We start from the raw sequence: 16188 nt of genomic DNA, 5'->3' as shown, positions 1-16188 counted from the left end.
TTGTCAGTTTAATTCATAGATCCCAGCCCTGGAACCTAAGAGTACAGACAAAAAAATTTTTTTCCTGTCCTACATATATGTGGAGTGGGTTTGTGAGGGATGTGTTTGTGTGTGTGTGTGTGTAGTATGTGAGGTATATGTTTATGTGTGTGTCTGAGGTGTATATGTGGGTTTGTGTATGAGGTATAGATAGGTGTGTGTTTGTGATTTGTGTGTGGTTATGAAGTGTGTGTGGTATGAGATGTATGTGTGTGTGAGGGGGGATGTATGTGTAGTGTATGAAGTCTGTGTCCCTGAGGTATAAAGGTGTAAGTGAGTGTGTGTGTGTGGTGTGTGGTGTGAGTGTGTGTGTGTGGTGTGTGGTGTGTGTGTGTGTGAGGGTATGTATGTGTAGTATGTGAGAAGTATGTGTTTACATGTGTGTCACTGACATGTATGTGGTGGGTGTGCGTGTAGCAGTGGAGGACGTCTACCAGCAGACCCACCTGTGGAGTAAGGGAGTGAGGAGAAGTGAGGGTGGAGGTTGCACCCGGAGCTGGATCACAGGGAAGCAGGCTATGTTATGATGTCAGCTCCCGTGTGAGACACACACCCATCTCTGACAGTGAGAGCCCTGAGCACCCGCGGGGAGGAAGTCCACAAAGTCAGCTCTGAAGATGAGTACAGGGCCTAGCGAGAGGGGTAACAAGGACGAGGGGTGTTTAGCCTTTGGGTGGCTGAGGTTCCAAAGGTCTACATCAGGGAGAGCATGCTGGGCTGCCCTTCAGCAGACGAGACCCTGGGAGAGGTCCTCAGAGCCCCCGGCATGGAGGTGGGGAGGCAGCAGGTCGTGGTTTTGAGCTGCAATCCTGCTCCCTCCATCCACCGACTGTGCGATTTGGGATAAGTCTTTTATTGTTTCCGAGCCTCATTTTCCTTCCCTGTGAAGGTAAAGGAAGGCCTTGCAGGGAGGTTGGGAGGATGACATGAGTAGCAATGTGTGTGTCTCGTGCCTCATGGGCACTCAGTACAGTCAGCTTTCTCTAGGCACTTAAATCAGGGCCTCCGTAGGTAACCTCCTATGATATAATCAAATAGAGGTAGAATGATACGGGGGAAATCTGGCCCCAGGAAATGAAGTCAGTAGGTGGATTAATTGTTACTTAAAGGATGGCCTAAGTATCTTGGTTCGGATGCTCTCTGTTTGTGTGCATGAGATCATTTCTGAGAGAACTACATCTCAGCTCTAGAGGCGCCTCCAGTGAGGGGCTGGGGAGGCACAAGGGCTGCATCCAGGAGGGGTCAGGTGCATTTGGGAGCATAATGATTACACTCGCTCATGCTAGGTCCCTCTGCAGCTGGCTCAGCCACTTATTACCTGTGGGAACTTACACAAGTTCCTTAAACTCCTGTCTCCATTTTCTCATTTATAAAATAGAAACACTTGTATGCATCTCAAGTTCATGCATACTAGGCACCTAGAACAAGGCCTGGCATGTTGTAACTACCATACAAGTAGGAGCGCTTACTATCAGTTTTCATCCTAATGGCCTTATATTTCAGTTCTTCCTCAACTCCTTGGTTGTTCATGCCCTGCTTCCTTCCTTCTACCTTGTGAAAAGAACCTGCTCTACAGTGCCTCATTTATGCTGATTGAGAACAGCACTCAAGTATTAGACCTTCTGGGTATGTTTTCATATTAACTGGGAATTATGTCTTGAGCTTAAGGGTGAAGCTGCCAACTGTGTATAAGGGAAGGAATTTGGAAAAATGGTTGGGCTTCTCCTAGTTTCCTGGAATTTCCTCTTTGAAAGCATAACACTCATTGATATATATCCTATGGTGAATATAATCCTAAGAATTGATCATTTATGGTTAAAAGATATTCCAGAAATATCTTAGAAAGACTAACACTGAAGTTTCTTATGTCAGCCTATCTTAAACTAGAATTGTGTGTCTGGGTGTGTATGTGTGTAGTCAGTGTATCTTTGATTGGAAATGTATATATATAGAGAGAGAGAGATATATAGATATGTAACATATGTTAATTTTTTTCTCTTTAAAAGAAATGCATGTACATCAAAATTGATAACTTATATGCATCAAGGACACAATCAGAGTGAAAAGGCAACCTATAAAATGGGAGAAATGTAAATCATATTTCTGATAAGGGGTTAATATCCAGAATATATAAAAAACTCCTACAACTCAACAACAACAAATAAAAACCTGATTAAAAAATGGCAAAGTGGGCTGGGAGCTGAGGCTAGGGCTTCAGAGGTCAGATCCTAGGGAGGGGACCGGGGTTGGTTGTGTGAACACAGCCTGATGCGGGCTAGTGTGCCACAGCTAACTGGGAGGGAGTCCGGGAAAAGTCTGGACCTGCCTAAGAGTCAAGAGACCATTGTTTTGTGGTGCGTGAGGAGAGTGGATTCAGAGCACTGCCTAAACAAGCTCCAGAGACAGGCATGTGCCACGGCTATCAGCACGGACACCAGAGACGGGCATGAAACGCTAAGTCTGCTGCGGCAGCCACCAAGAAGCCTGTGTGCAAGTACAAGTCACTATCCACACCTCTCCTCTGGGACCCTGTGCAGCCCGCCACTGCCAGGGTCCCGTGATCCAGGGACAACTTCCCTGGAAGAACAAACCATGCACGTCAGGCTGTTGAAACGTCATGTCAGCCTCTGCTGCCGCAGGCTCGCCCCGCATTCCGTACCCCTCCCTCCCCCAGCCTGAGTGAGCCAGAGCCCCAGAATCAGCCGCTCGTTTAACACCCTCCTGTCTGGGTGAAGAACAGATGCCAGAGGGTGACCTACAAGCAGAGCCAGGGCCAAACACAAAGCTGAACCCCAGGAGCTGTGTGAACAAAGAAGAGACAGGGAAATTTCTCTGTGAGCCTCAGAAGCAGTGGATTAAATCTCCACAATCAACTTGATGTACCTTGCATCTGTGGAATATCTGAATAGGCAATGAACCATCACAAAAATGAGGCAGTGGACTTTGGGGGCAACTACAGACTTGGGCCATGTGGCTGACAGGGTCTTGGTGCTCCAGCCAGGTGTCAGGCCTGAGCCTCTGAGGTGGGAGAGCCATGTTCAGGACATTGGTCTACCAGAGACCTCCCAGCCACTCGTAATATCAATCAGCAAGAGCTCTCCTATCTCTTATCTCAATGCTAAGACCCAACTCCACTCAACAGCCAGCAAGCTCCAGTGCTGGACACCCCATGCCGAACAACTAGCAAGACAAGAACACAACCCCACCTATTAGCAGAGAGGCTGACTAAAATCATAAGTTCACAGACACCCCAAAACACACCACCAGACGTGATCCTGCCCAGCATAAAGACAAGATCCAGCCTCTCCACCAGAACACAGGCACCAGTGCTCTCCACCAGGAAGCCTACACAACTCACTGAACCAACCTTACCCACAGGGAACAGACACCAAAAACAACGGGAACTATGAACCTGCAGCCTGTGAAACGGAGACCCTAAACAGAGTACGTTAAGCAAAATGAGAAGACAGAGAAATACACAACAGATGAAGGAGCAAGGTAAAAACCCACCAGACCAAAGACATGAAGAGGAAATAGGCAGTCTACCTGAAAAAGAATTCAGAGTAATGATAGTAAAGATGATCCAAAATCTAGGAAACAGAATAGAGAAAATACAAGAAACGTTTAATGAGGACCTAGAAGAACCAAAGAGCAAACAAACAATGATGAACAACACAATAAATAATATTAAAAATTCTCTAGAAGGAATCAATAGCAGAATAACTGAGGCAGAAGAACAGATAAGTGACCTGGAAGATAAAATAGTGGAAATAACTACCACAGGGCATAATAAAGAAAAAAGAAAGAAAAGATTTGAAGACAGTCTCAGAGACCTCTGGGACAACAGTAAATGCACCAACATTCTAATTATGAGGGTCCAAGAAGAGGAAGAGAAAAAGAAAGGGACTGAGAAAATATGTGAAGAGATTATAGTTGAAAACTTCCCTGATATGGGAAAGGAAATAGTCAATCAAGTCCAGGAAGCACAGAGAGTCCCATACAGGATAAATCCAAGGAGAAACATGCCAAGACACATATTAATCAAACTATCAAAACTTAAATACAAAAAAAAAATATTAAAAGCAGCAAGGGAAAAGCAACAAATAACATACGACGGAATCCCCATAAAGTTAACAGCTGATCTTTCAGCAGAAACTCTGCAAGCCAGAAGGGACTGGCAGGACATATTTAAAGTGATGAAAGGGGAAAACCTACAACCAAGATTACTCTACCCAGCAAGGATCTCATTCAGATTCAACGGAGAAACTGAAACCTTTACAGACAAGCAAAAGCTAAGAGAATTCAGCACCACCAAACCAGCTTTACAACAAATGCTAAAGGAACTTCTCTAGGCAAGAAATACAAGAGGAGGAAAAGACCTACAAAAACAAACCCAAAACAATTAAGAAAATGGTAATAGGAACATACATATTGATAATTACCTTAAAAGTAAATGGATTAAATGCTCCAACCAAAAGACATAGACTGGCTGAATGGATACAAAAACAAGACCTGCATATATGCTGTCTACAAGAGACCTGCTTCAGACCTAGGGACACATACAGACTGCAAGTGAGGGGATGGAAAGAGATATTCCATGTAAATGGAAATCAAAAGAAAGCTGGAGTAGCAATTCTCATATCAGAAAAAATAGCCTTTAAAATAAAGATTATTACAAGAGACGAAGAAGGACACTACACAATGATCAAGGGATCAATCCAAGAAGAAGATATAACAATTGTAAATATTTACGCACCCAACATAGGAGCACCTCAACACATAGGGCAAATGCTAACAGCCATAAAAGGGGAAATCAACAGTAACACAATAATAGTAGGGGACATTAACACCCCACTTTCACCAATGGACAGATCATCCAAAATGAAAATAAATAAGGAAACACAAGCTTTAAATGACATATTAAACAAGATGGAATTAACTGATATTTATAGGACATTCCATCCAAAAACAACAGAATACACTTTCTTCTCAAGTGCTCATGGAACATTCTCCAGGGTAGATCATATATTGGGTCACAAATCAAGACCTGGTAAACTTAAGAAAATTGAAGTCTTATCAAGATATCAATTATAGGAAAAAATCTGTAAAAAACACAAATGCATGGAGGCTAAACAGTACACTACTAAATAACCAAAAGATCACTGAAGAAATCAAAGAGGAAATCAAAAAATACCTAGAGACAAATGACAATGAAAACACAATGACCCAAAACCTATGGGCTGCAGCAAAAGCACTTCTAAGAGGGAATTTATAGCAATACAATCCTACCTCAAGAAACAAGAAACATCTCGAATAAACAACCTAAACTTACACCTAAAACAATTAGAGAAAGAAGAACAAAAAACCCACCAAAGTTAGCAGAAGGAAAGAAAACATAAAGATCAGATCAGAAATAAATGAAAAAGAAATGAAGGAAATGATAGCAAAGACGAATAAAACTAAAAGCTCGTTCTTGGAGAAGATAAACAAAATTAAACCATTAGCCAGACTCATCAAGAGAAAAAGGAAAAAGACTCAAATCAATAGAATTAGAAATGAAAAAGGAGAAGTAACAACTGACACTGCAGAAATAAAAAGGATCATGAGAGATTACTACAAGTAACCATACGCCAATAAAATGGACAACCTGGAAGAAATGGACACATTCTTAGAAAACCACAACCTCCTGAGACAGAACCAGGAAGAAATAGAAAATATAAACAGACCAGTCACAAGCACTGAAATTCAAACTATGATTAAAAATCTTCCAACAAACAAAAGCTCAGGACCAGATGGCTTCACAGGTGAATTCTATCAAACATTGAGAGAAGAGCTAACACCTATTCTTCTCAAACTCTTCCAAACTATAGCAGAGGGGGGAACACTCCCAAACTCATTCTACGAGGCCACCATCACCCTGATACCAAAACCAGACAAAGATGTCACACAAAAAAGAAAACTATAGGCCAATATAACGGATGAACATAGATGCAAAAATCCTCAACAAATTACTAGCAAACAGAATCCAACAATACATTAAAAGGATCATACACCACGATCAAGTGGGATTTATCCCAGGAATGCAAGGATTCTTCAATATATGCAAATCAATCAATGTGATACAAAATATTAACGAATTGAAGGAGAAAAACCATATGATCATCTCAGTAGATGCCGAAAAAGCTTTTCACAAAATTCAACACCCGTTTTTGATAAAAACCCTCCAGAAAGTATGGAACTTACCTCAACATAACAAAGGCCATGTATGACAAATCCACAGCCAACATCTTTCTCAATGGTGAAAAACTGAAACCATTTCCACTAAGATCAGGAACAGGACAAGGTTGCCCACTCTCACCACTGTTATTCAACATAGTTTTGGAAGTTTTAGCCACAGCAATCAGAGAAGAAAAAGAAAAAAAGGAATCCAAATTGGAAAAGAAGAAGTAAACCTGTCACTGTTTGCAGATGACACGGTACTATACATAGAGAATCCAAAAGATGCCACCAGAAAACTGCTAGAGGTAATCAATAAATTTGGTAAAGTAGCAGAATACAAAATTAGTGTGCAGAAATCTCTTGCATTCCTATACACTAATGATGAAAAATCTGAAAGAGAAATTAATGGGAAACACTCTCATTTACCACTGCAATAAAAAGAATAAAATACCTAGGAATAAACCCACCTAAGGAGACAAAAACCTGTATGCAGAAAACTATAAGACACTGATAAAAGAAATTAAAGATGATACAAATAGATGGAGAGATATACCATGTTTTTGGATTGGAAGAATTAACATTGTGAAAATGACTAAATTACCTAAAGCAATCTACAGATTCAATGCAATCCCTATCAAAGTACCAATGGCATTTTTCACAGAACTAGATCAAAAAATTTCACAATTTGTAAGGAAACACAACAGACCCCGAATAGCCAAAGTAATCTTGAGAAAGAAAAACAGAGCTGGAGGAATCAGGCTCCCGGACTTCAGACTATACTACAAAGCTACAATAATCAAGACAGTATGGTACTGGCACAAAAACAGAAATATAGATCAGTGGAACAGAATAGAAAGCCCAGAGATAAACCCACGCACATACGGTCACCTTATCTTTGATAAAGGGGGCGAGAATATATAGTGGAGAAAAAACAGCCTCTTCAATAAGTGGTGCTGGGAAAATTGGACAGCTACATGTAAAAGAATGAAATTAGAACACTCCCTAAAACCGTATACAAAAATAAACTCAAAGTTGATTAAAGACCTATATGTAAGGCCAGACACTGTAAAATTCTTAGAGGAAAACATAGGCAGAACACTCTATGACATAAATCACAGCAAGATCCTTTCTGACCTCCTAGAGAAATGGAAATAAAAACAAAAATAAACAAATGGGACCTAATGAAACTTAAAAGCTTTTGCACAGCCAAGGAAACCATAAACAAGACGAAAGACAACCCTCAGAATGGGAGAAAATATTTGCAAATGAAGCAACTGACAAAGGATTAATCTCCAAAATTTACAAGCAGCTCATGCAGCTCAATAACAAAAAACAAACAACCCAATCCAAAAATGGGCAGAAAACCTGAATCGACATTTCTCCAAAGAAGATATACAGATTGGCAACAAACACATGAAAGGATGCTCAACATCACTAACCATTAGAGAAATGCAAATCAAAACCACAATGAGGTATCATCTCACACTGGTCAGAATGGCCATCATCAAAAAATCTACAAACAGGGCTTCTCTGGTGGCAGAGTTGTTGAGAGTTCACCTGCCAATGCAGGGGACACGGGTTCGTGCCCCAGTTCTGGAGGATCCCACATGCTGCGGAGAGGTTGGGCCCGTGAGCCATGGCCGCTGAGCCTGCGGGTCCAGAGCCTGTGCTCCGCAACGGGAGAGGCCACAACAGTGAGAGGCCCGCGTACCGCAAAAAAAAAAAAAAAAAAAAAAAAATCTACAAACAATAAATGCTGGAGAGGGTGTGGAGAAAAGGGAACCCTCTTGCACTGCTGGTGGGAATGTAAATTGGTACAGCCACTATGGAGAACAGTATGGAGCTTCCTTAAAAAACTAAAAATAGAACCACCATATGACCCAGCAATCCCACTACTGGGCATATACCCTGAGAAAACCATAATTCAAAGAGTCATGTACCACAACATTCATTGCAGCTCTATTTACAATAGCCAGGACATGGAAGCAACCTAAGTGTCCATCGACAGATGAGTGGATAAAGATGTGGCACATATATACAATGGAATATTAGTCAGCCATAAAAAGAAATGAAATTGAGTTATTTGTAGTGAGGTGGCTGGACCTAGAGACTGTCATACAGAGTGAATTAAGTCAGAAAGAGAAAAACAAATACTGTATGCTAACACATATATATGGAATCTAAAGAAAAGGTTCTGAAGAACCTAGGGGCAGGACAGGAATAAAGACGCAGATGTAGAGAATGGACTTGAGGACGTGGGGAGGGGGAAGGGTAAGCTGGAACGAAGTGAGAGAGTGGTATGGAGATATATCCACTACCAAATGTACAATAGATAGCTAGTGGGAAGCAGCCGCATAGCACAGGGAGATCAGCTCCGTGCTTTGTGACCACCTGGATGGGTGGCATAGGGATGGTGGGAGGGAGATGCAAGAGGGAGGAGATCTGAGGATATATGTATACGTATAGCTGACTCACTTTCTTATACGGCAGAAACTAACACACCATTGTAAAGCAACTGTACTTCAATAAAGATGCAAAAAAAAAAAAAACTGCAAAGGACTTGATTGACATTTCTCCAAAGAAGATATACAAATGGCTAACAAATTCCTGAAAAGATGCTCAACATCACTGATCATAAAGGAAATTCAAATCAAAGCCATAGTGAGATACCACCTCATATCCATCCATCCTTCATGATGGCCACTACTAAAAAAAATTACAACAGTAAATAGCAAATGTTGGCAAGGATGTGGAGAAACTGGGACCCTTGTGCACTGTTGGTGGGAATGTAAAATGATGCAGTTGCTGTGGCAAAGAGTACTGCATTTCCTCAAAATATTAAGAGTAGAATTACCATATGATCCAGCAATTCTACTTCTGGGTATATACCCAAAGGAACTGAAATCAGGGTCTCAATGAGATATTTCTACACCCATATTTATAGCAGCATTATTTACAATAGCCAAAAGGTAGAAGCAACCCAAGTGTCTATTGACAGATGAATGAATAAACAAAATATGGCATACACATACAATGGAATATTATTCAGTCTTATGAAAAGGAAGGAAATTCTGCCACACATTACAACATGGATGAAACTTGAAGACATTATGCTAAGTGAAAAAAGCCAGTCACAAAAAGACAAATACTTTATGATTTCACATATATAGGGTACTTACAAGAGATAAGGGGCTGCAGGGAGGGGCAAAGGGGGAGTTATTTTGTGGGTATCGAGTTTCAGTTTTTCAAGATGAAAAACGTTCTGGAGATTGACTGTACAACAATGTGATCTGTTCAATTAGAAACAGTTAAGATGGTAAGTTTTATGTGCATTTTACCACAATAAAAATTTTTTTTTAATTTTTTAAAGGAATATGTAACTCAAGATAGATTATCATGAGTTGAAATTAATGTCAGTTTTCCAGTCTATATCTACATGGAATATATCTAGAAACAAGAATCTAATTTCATAGAAAAGACAATTTTACAGATTGCCAGCGACTACCAAAGTGGAATTTTAAAAATAATTGTAACTGAAAGGGAAATGTGAATATTTTGAATTTGAATTATAAAATACACTCTTTAGGGCAAAGGTAGGGAATCATTTTATTGAGAGCTACAGACCCAGAAGGGAAGATAAGGACCACGCAGAAATAAAATCAACCTAATTTCTTAAGTGGAGGGTTTTTTTTAAGGAGAGCCATTCGAATGTTTTATTTTATTCAAGTGAAGTTAAGCAACAAGATTTCACACAACGTGTGCTGATGTATATATACTTTTCCCAGCTCTCCATTGTGACTAAAGATGTATAAAGGAAGAGAAAATAAGGAAGGAAGGCAGATGACATGGAAGCAGAGGGTTCTGAGGGGCTAGCTGAGCTGCTCTTAATGTCTCTTATCAATATTCAGAATTTAACAGGGACCCTAGCCAGCACGCTAGCCCCAAACGACAAAGGCCACAAAGGCTCCTGAGTTCAAGTTTCAGCTGGGAAGTCCTTCTCTTTCTTGGCCTCCCTTCAGGTCCTTTGCGCACACAGAGAAATTACTTATAAAACCTTGAAACAGAACATTTCTCTCCCTTGCCCCACCTCCTTTTTTAGGAGCTACTGGCTAGGATACTGGTTATGTGAAGGGCTATAACCTATTGTTTCCTGGCCTCAGAATGGCAACTAGCGACTTCATCAGTGAAAAGGGATCTGGTTTCACTGCGGTGACTGGAATTACTTTGACAGGCCCTGCTGAGGTGCAACTCGGTGACTCCGCAGACAGGATTTCCTGGGGAGGATGGCAGCTGTTAGTCCCATGGCCACCGGGGAGAACTGTCCCAGAGCAGGCTGCGCTGTTGCTCCTGTGATATTGTGCTTGCCTTGCTAACACCCAAGACCTCTTTGTCTCAGCTCCCGGTGGGAAGGGTCGAATGTTAATGCACGGGGTCTTTCAGTTCTGACAGGCGGCCCACCACACTCCCGCCCTAATTGGTCTTTCCTGTCACACACAGGACTGAACAATCTTTGGAATCAACAAAGGGGCAATAATAACAATAAGACCTTGTGTTCATGTGATGTTTGCATGCTCTGTATAACAGTCATGTAATTTATACCATCTTATACAATCATATACAATCTTATTTGAGAACAACGGCAACACAAGTTTGACAGGGTCAGTATCTTTCCCATTTCATGGAAAAAACTGTAAAAGGAGGCTCAAAGAGGGGCACAAAATGCCAGTAATATCCTCAAGCCCACCCAGTGAGTTAGTTACAGTGTAGGGGCTAGAACTCTGTTCTCTGGACTCTACTCCAAAGCTTATCAGAAGCACAAGCCCAAGAGAATTTTGTGGCATTTCCTTTACCAACATTAAAAGAGTTACAATGTACATTAGAAAACAGCTCCATATCATGAAAGGATCACTTGGCCACTAGGCCTTAATTACAACTATTTTCTCCACTCCTATCCTGTATGAAACTGGTTATAGGGTCTTTAGCTGCTACACCAAATTTTAGCGGTTCTATGTTGTGTTGAGAAACCAACATCCAGGATCTGAGCTGGGTCTCTGATCCCCCAGCAGACCCACCGGTTCCTGAGTGACATCTCTCTCTTTTCTCCTAGTACAGACTCCTTAGTTTTTCCTGGTAACAAGGAAAAATTTGAATGACGTATGCAGTATTTGATGGCCAACTGTGTCTCAAAAATAGGGTTGCCATATTTAGCAAATAAAAATACAGAATACTCAGTTAAATGTGAATTTCAGACAAACTACAATTAATTTTTTTTTTTTTTTTTTTTTTTTTGGTACGCGGGCCTCTCACTGCTGTGGCCTCTCCCACTGCGGAGCACAGGCTCCGGACGCACAGGCCCAGCGGCCATGGCTCACGGGCCCAGCCGCTCCGTGGCATGTGGGATCCTCCCAGACCGGGGCACGAACCCACGTCCCCTGCATCAGCAGGCAGACTCCCAACCACTGCGCCACCAGGGAAGCCCTACAATTAATTTTTAAGTAAGAGTACGTCCTAAGTATTGTATTTTATCTGGCAACCCTACTCATAAATGAATAAGAAAGAGATATTTTGAGTTGTTTGGCTGCTTTTAACAGCTATTATGACAGCCATCTAATATTCTCCAGATTTTATTTCCAGGGAATACCTCTTATTTTAAAAATATGTATTCTTTGTCATCTTAACTCTAATAAGGCACTTCTAAGTTTCAGATAATTAAATTGAAATGGAAACTCTGATCTCTTTGTGAATTTGGGTTCCAGTTTGTAAAAGATGATCTCTTCTACATTCGAATTAATTGAATATTGAATTAGAAGGAGTCTAGTTAATTCATCAAGAGAAATTTAATTTCATTGTTGACTTGAAACATCTGAGTCCTCAAGCAAGTGCTCTAAATTCACCTAAGATGAAAACTTACAGCAGAAAAGGGAAAAATGAAACTGCCTATTTGTGAGATTAAGATGGACAGAACTGTCTGCTGTTTACATAATTAAATGAGATGTATGTGATCATCTCCATGGTAACAGGTCACAGGGAGACATTCAGAGTAGGGGGAGATCAAAGGTTTGGTTTAATAGAAGGTTTGCTTATGGAGATATTAAAAAATCAAACAAAACTGTAATGTCTGTAACATAAGGGATGAAAGCTAATACATATCCAGCGTAGTGTAACATGGCTTTAATAGTGCTAATCAATCGAAACCTGCATTTTTCTTGAAATGTAAGGTTGAGAAAAGTGCAGAAAGATCCTGGCAAGTTATAGGAGTGCCTGAAAGATTAAAGAACTTCTTTAAAACCCGGTGTTTTATGTCAAGTGCAGTTGTCAGCTCTGGCTCAATTGTATCCATCCTCACTGCACTGTGATTCATGTGGACAGACATATTTTATTGCTTTGTACCCGGCTATAACCTTATGCAGCATTAGAATGTCAAATTCAAGTTCACTTCACTCCAAGTTAGGAAAGCACAGTGGATATTTATGAAGCACAATGGAATTCCACTTCTGGGAAATGAATCAATAAAGCTGTGTAGCCAGTGGAGATGGAGGGCTATGACTGGGCCATCTCCACGGTCACAGCGATTCACTGATTCAAGTCAACAAATATTCAGTGAGGGTCCTCTAGGTGTCAGGCACTATTCTAGGCACTGGGACTTGTCAATTAAAGCAAAACAGATTTTAAAATTCCCACCTTAATGGGAGGATTATAGTCTAGTAAGGGGAGACTAACAATCAAGGCCATTCATTTGTTTGTTCCATAAGCAAATATTCGTTGAACCCCTGTGTGCCAGGCACTGTTGTGGACACTGGGATATAGTAAACAAAACAATGATCCCTGTTTCATGGAACTTGCATTCTAGTGGGAGGAGCCAGACAATAAACAAATTAGTAAATTATATGTTAGGAGATGATACACACTAAGGGAAAAAATAGAGCAGGGTAAGGGGAAATAGGAATTTTTTGGGGGGGGCGATGAGTAGTACAATTTTAGATGGAGTAGCCAGGGATGGCCTCGCTGACAAGGGAACATTTGAGTAGAGACCTTAGGGAGTGATGGAGGGAGCCACGAGGCTTCTGGGACCCAAGCGTCCTTTGGCTGGGGGCAGGCATGTAATCCAAGGCAGGCTGATCACAGTGTCTCTCTGGGATTTTTCAACCAGAGCTGACCAAAACCTACCATTTTCCCTCTGCTTCCAAAGCTGTAGAGAGGGAAGCCTGGAGCTGCTTAAAGTGCCCTTGTTCATGAGGAAATAATGATGGAGTACAGAGAAAGAGGGGAAAGAAATGGAGAAGGTGGTCACAGGGGGGCTAGAGACCCTGGTCCATGTAAGCCTTGGGGCCAACCCCCTCCTGTCCCTTCAGCAGCTGGATTTTATGAGCCAACGTTTTCCTTCTTTTGCTTAGGCTAACCCCAGTTGGGTTTCTGTGACTTTCGAGCAGACAGTGTGACCACACGGAAGGGAGCCAAGTGGCCATTCTGGAGCAGAGGCCCGGGGGTATCATCAGCATTTGCTGGAGGTAAGTCACCCAAGAGCACCAATTCTTGACGGCAGGTGCCTCGTGTAGGAAAGCTGAGCTATCAGGGGCCCTTGCCAGAGTAATGTGTCCCAGATGTTTACCACTTAGGGCTTGTAAATCTTCAGGAAAAATTTTTAAAAGTAAGTTGGGCTGGCAACTTTTTCTTTGGTCAAGCGAGGGCATGAGAGAATAAACAAATACACCAGCTACCAACCACTTTCACCATCAGTTCATACAGGATGGGGGCATCTTCGAACCCCAAAGGGGGAGCACAGAGTCCAGAATAAAGGATGGCATTGTGAATGGAATAAAATAGTGCTGTGAAAGACCCACTTTATTTTCCTTGTTTCACAAGGGGCTGGAGAAAGCTCCTCAAAGACCAGCCTCAGTGATTGGGAACTACTGCCCTAGAGCACATAGGAGTTAAAATTTCAAGGAAGAAACCAAGACTAAAGGGCCAGGTTACTCTTCCCAATGAGGTGATTTGTTTTATTAGACACTAAATCCCAAGGGTGAAAAGGTTTGTTGCTGGCCTTGCCTTGAGGGAAGGTAGAATATTGACCTTTTATCATTGGGGAGAGAGAGAGAACATAGGGTTTTGCTATCTTGGGATACTTGTTCCCCAAGGCTGGCCTTTTAGGAGTTTGCTCAGCCTGCGTGAGGAGGTAGTCCAGCCCTGGTGAACTTTATATAACCTTTCACACTGGTCCCTAGGCCTTGGATAATCTCTAATAGCTATGCTGTGTTACTTCCTTAGAATTTTCCTTTTCTCTAGGATGGTTGTTTTTCTGAGCACTGCCTTGTGCTAGCCCAGATGTTGGCAAAGTTTTTCTGTAAAGCACCACATAGTAAATGTTTCAGGCTTTGTGGGTCACACAGTCTTTATTGCAGCTACTCCACTCTGTTGATGTTGTGCAAAAGCAGCCACAGAGGATAGTAAACAAATGGGCAGGGCTGTGTTTCAGTAAAACTTTATTAACAAAAACGGATGGAGAGCCAGATTTGGTCCACAGGCCGTTGTTTGCTGACTTGTGCTTAGACCCTGTTTCAAAAGTACGATTTAACCCTCTCTTTTCGTTAAAGATGCTGATGAAGTTTGGCCTTTACCCAGGGGTAGAGGGAGTGGGGACTAACTGTTGTACTCTTACTAATATCCTAGAACCTGGACTTCCCTTCTGCCTTACTACTAGGACCTTATACCATATTTATTCTCTGTAAAACAGAACCCCGGGCTTCCCTGGTGGCACAGTGGTTGAGGGTCCGCCTGCCGATGCAGGGGACATGGATTCGTGCCCCGGTCCGGGAGGATCTCACATGCCGCGGAGCGGCTGGGCCCGAGAGCCATGGCCGCTGAGCCTGCGCGTCTGGAGCCTGTGCTCCGCAACGGGAGAGGCCACAACAGTGAGAGGCCCGTGTACCGCAAAAAAAAAAAAACAAAAAAAAACAGAACCTCAATATTTTCATTATGTGGTGTTTTCTTATGAACTTATTTGCAAATGCTTTGACTGATAAGGGAGTAATAGCCAACATATATAAACAGTTCATACAACTCAATATCAAAAGAGCAAACAACCCAAATAAAAAATGGGCAGAAGAGCTGAAGAGACATGTTTCCAAAGAGGAAATGCAGATGACCAACACGTACTTGAAAAGATGCTCAACTTTGCTACTCATCAGGGAAATGTAAATCAAAACCACAATGAGATATCACCACACACCTGTCAGAATGGCGGTCATCAATAAGAAACAGATAACAAATGTTGGTGAGGATTTGGAAGAAAGGGAGCCCTCGTGCACTGTTGGTGGAAATGTAAATGGGCACAGCCACTGTGGAAAACAGTATGGAGGTTTCTCAAAAAGTAAAAAGAGAACTACCATATGAACTAACAGTTCCATTCCTGGGTACATATCTGAAAAAAACAAAAAGACTAATTCAAAAAGATACATGCACCCCAGTGTTCATAGCAGCATTATTTACAATTGCCAAGATATGGAAACAACCTAAACGTCCATCAACAGACGAATGGATAAAGAAGATGTGGTACAATATATACAATGGAATACTACTCAGCCATAAAAAGAATGAAATAATGCCACTTGGAGGAACATGGATGGACTTGGAGGGCATTACGCTAAGTGAAATAAGTCAGATGGAGAAAGACAAATATTGTATGATATCACTTATATATGGAATCTAAAAAATACAACAAACTAGTGAATGTAACAAAAAAGAAGCAGACTCATAGACATAGAGAACAAACCAGTTGTTACCATTGGGGGAAGAGGGGCAACATAGGGGTGGGGGAGTGGGAGGTGCAAACTACTGGGTGTAAGGTAGGCTTAAGGATGTATTGTACAACACAGGGAATATAACCAATAATCTGTAATAACTCTAAATGGAAAGTAATCTTTAAAAATTGTA

Source organism: Phocoena sinus, chromosome 11 (genome assembly GCF_008692025.1).
Source record: "Phocoena sinus isolate mPhoSin1 chromosome 11, mPhoSin1.pri, whole genome shotgun sequence".
NCBI lineage: Eukaryota > Metazoa > Chordata > Mammalia > Artiodactyla > Phocoenidae > Phocoena > Phocoena sinus.
This window is presented reverse-complemented; position numbering follows the sequence as displayed.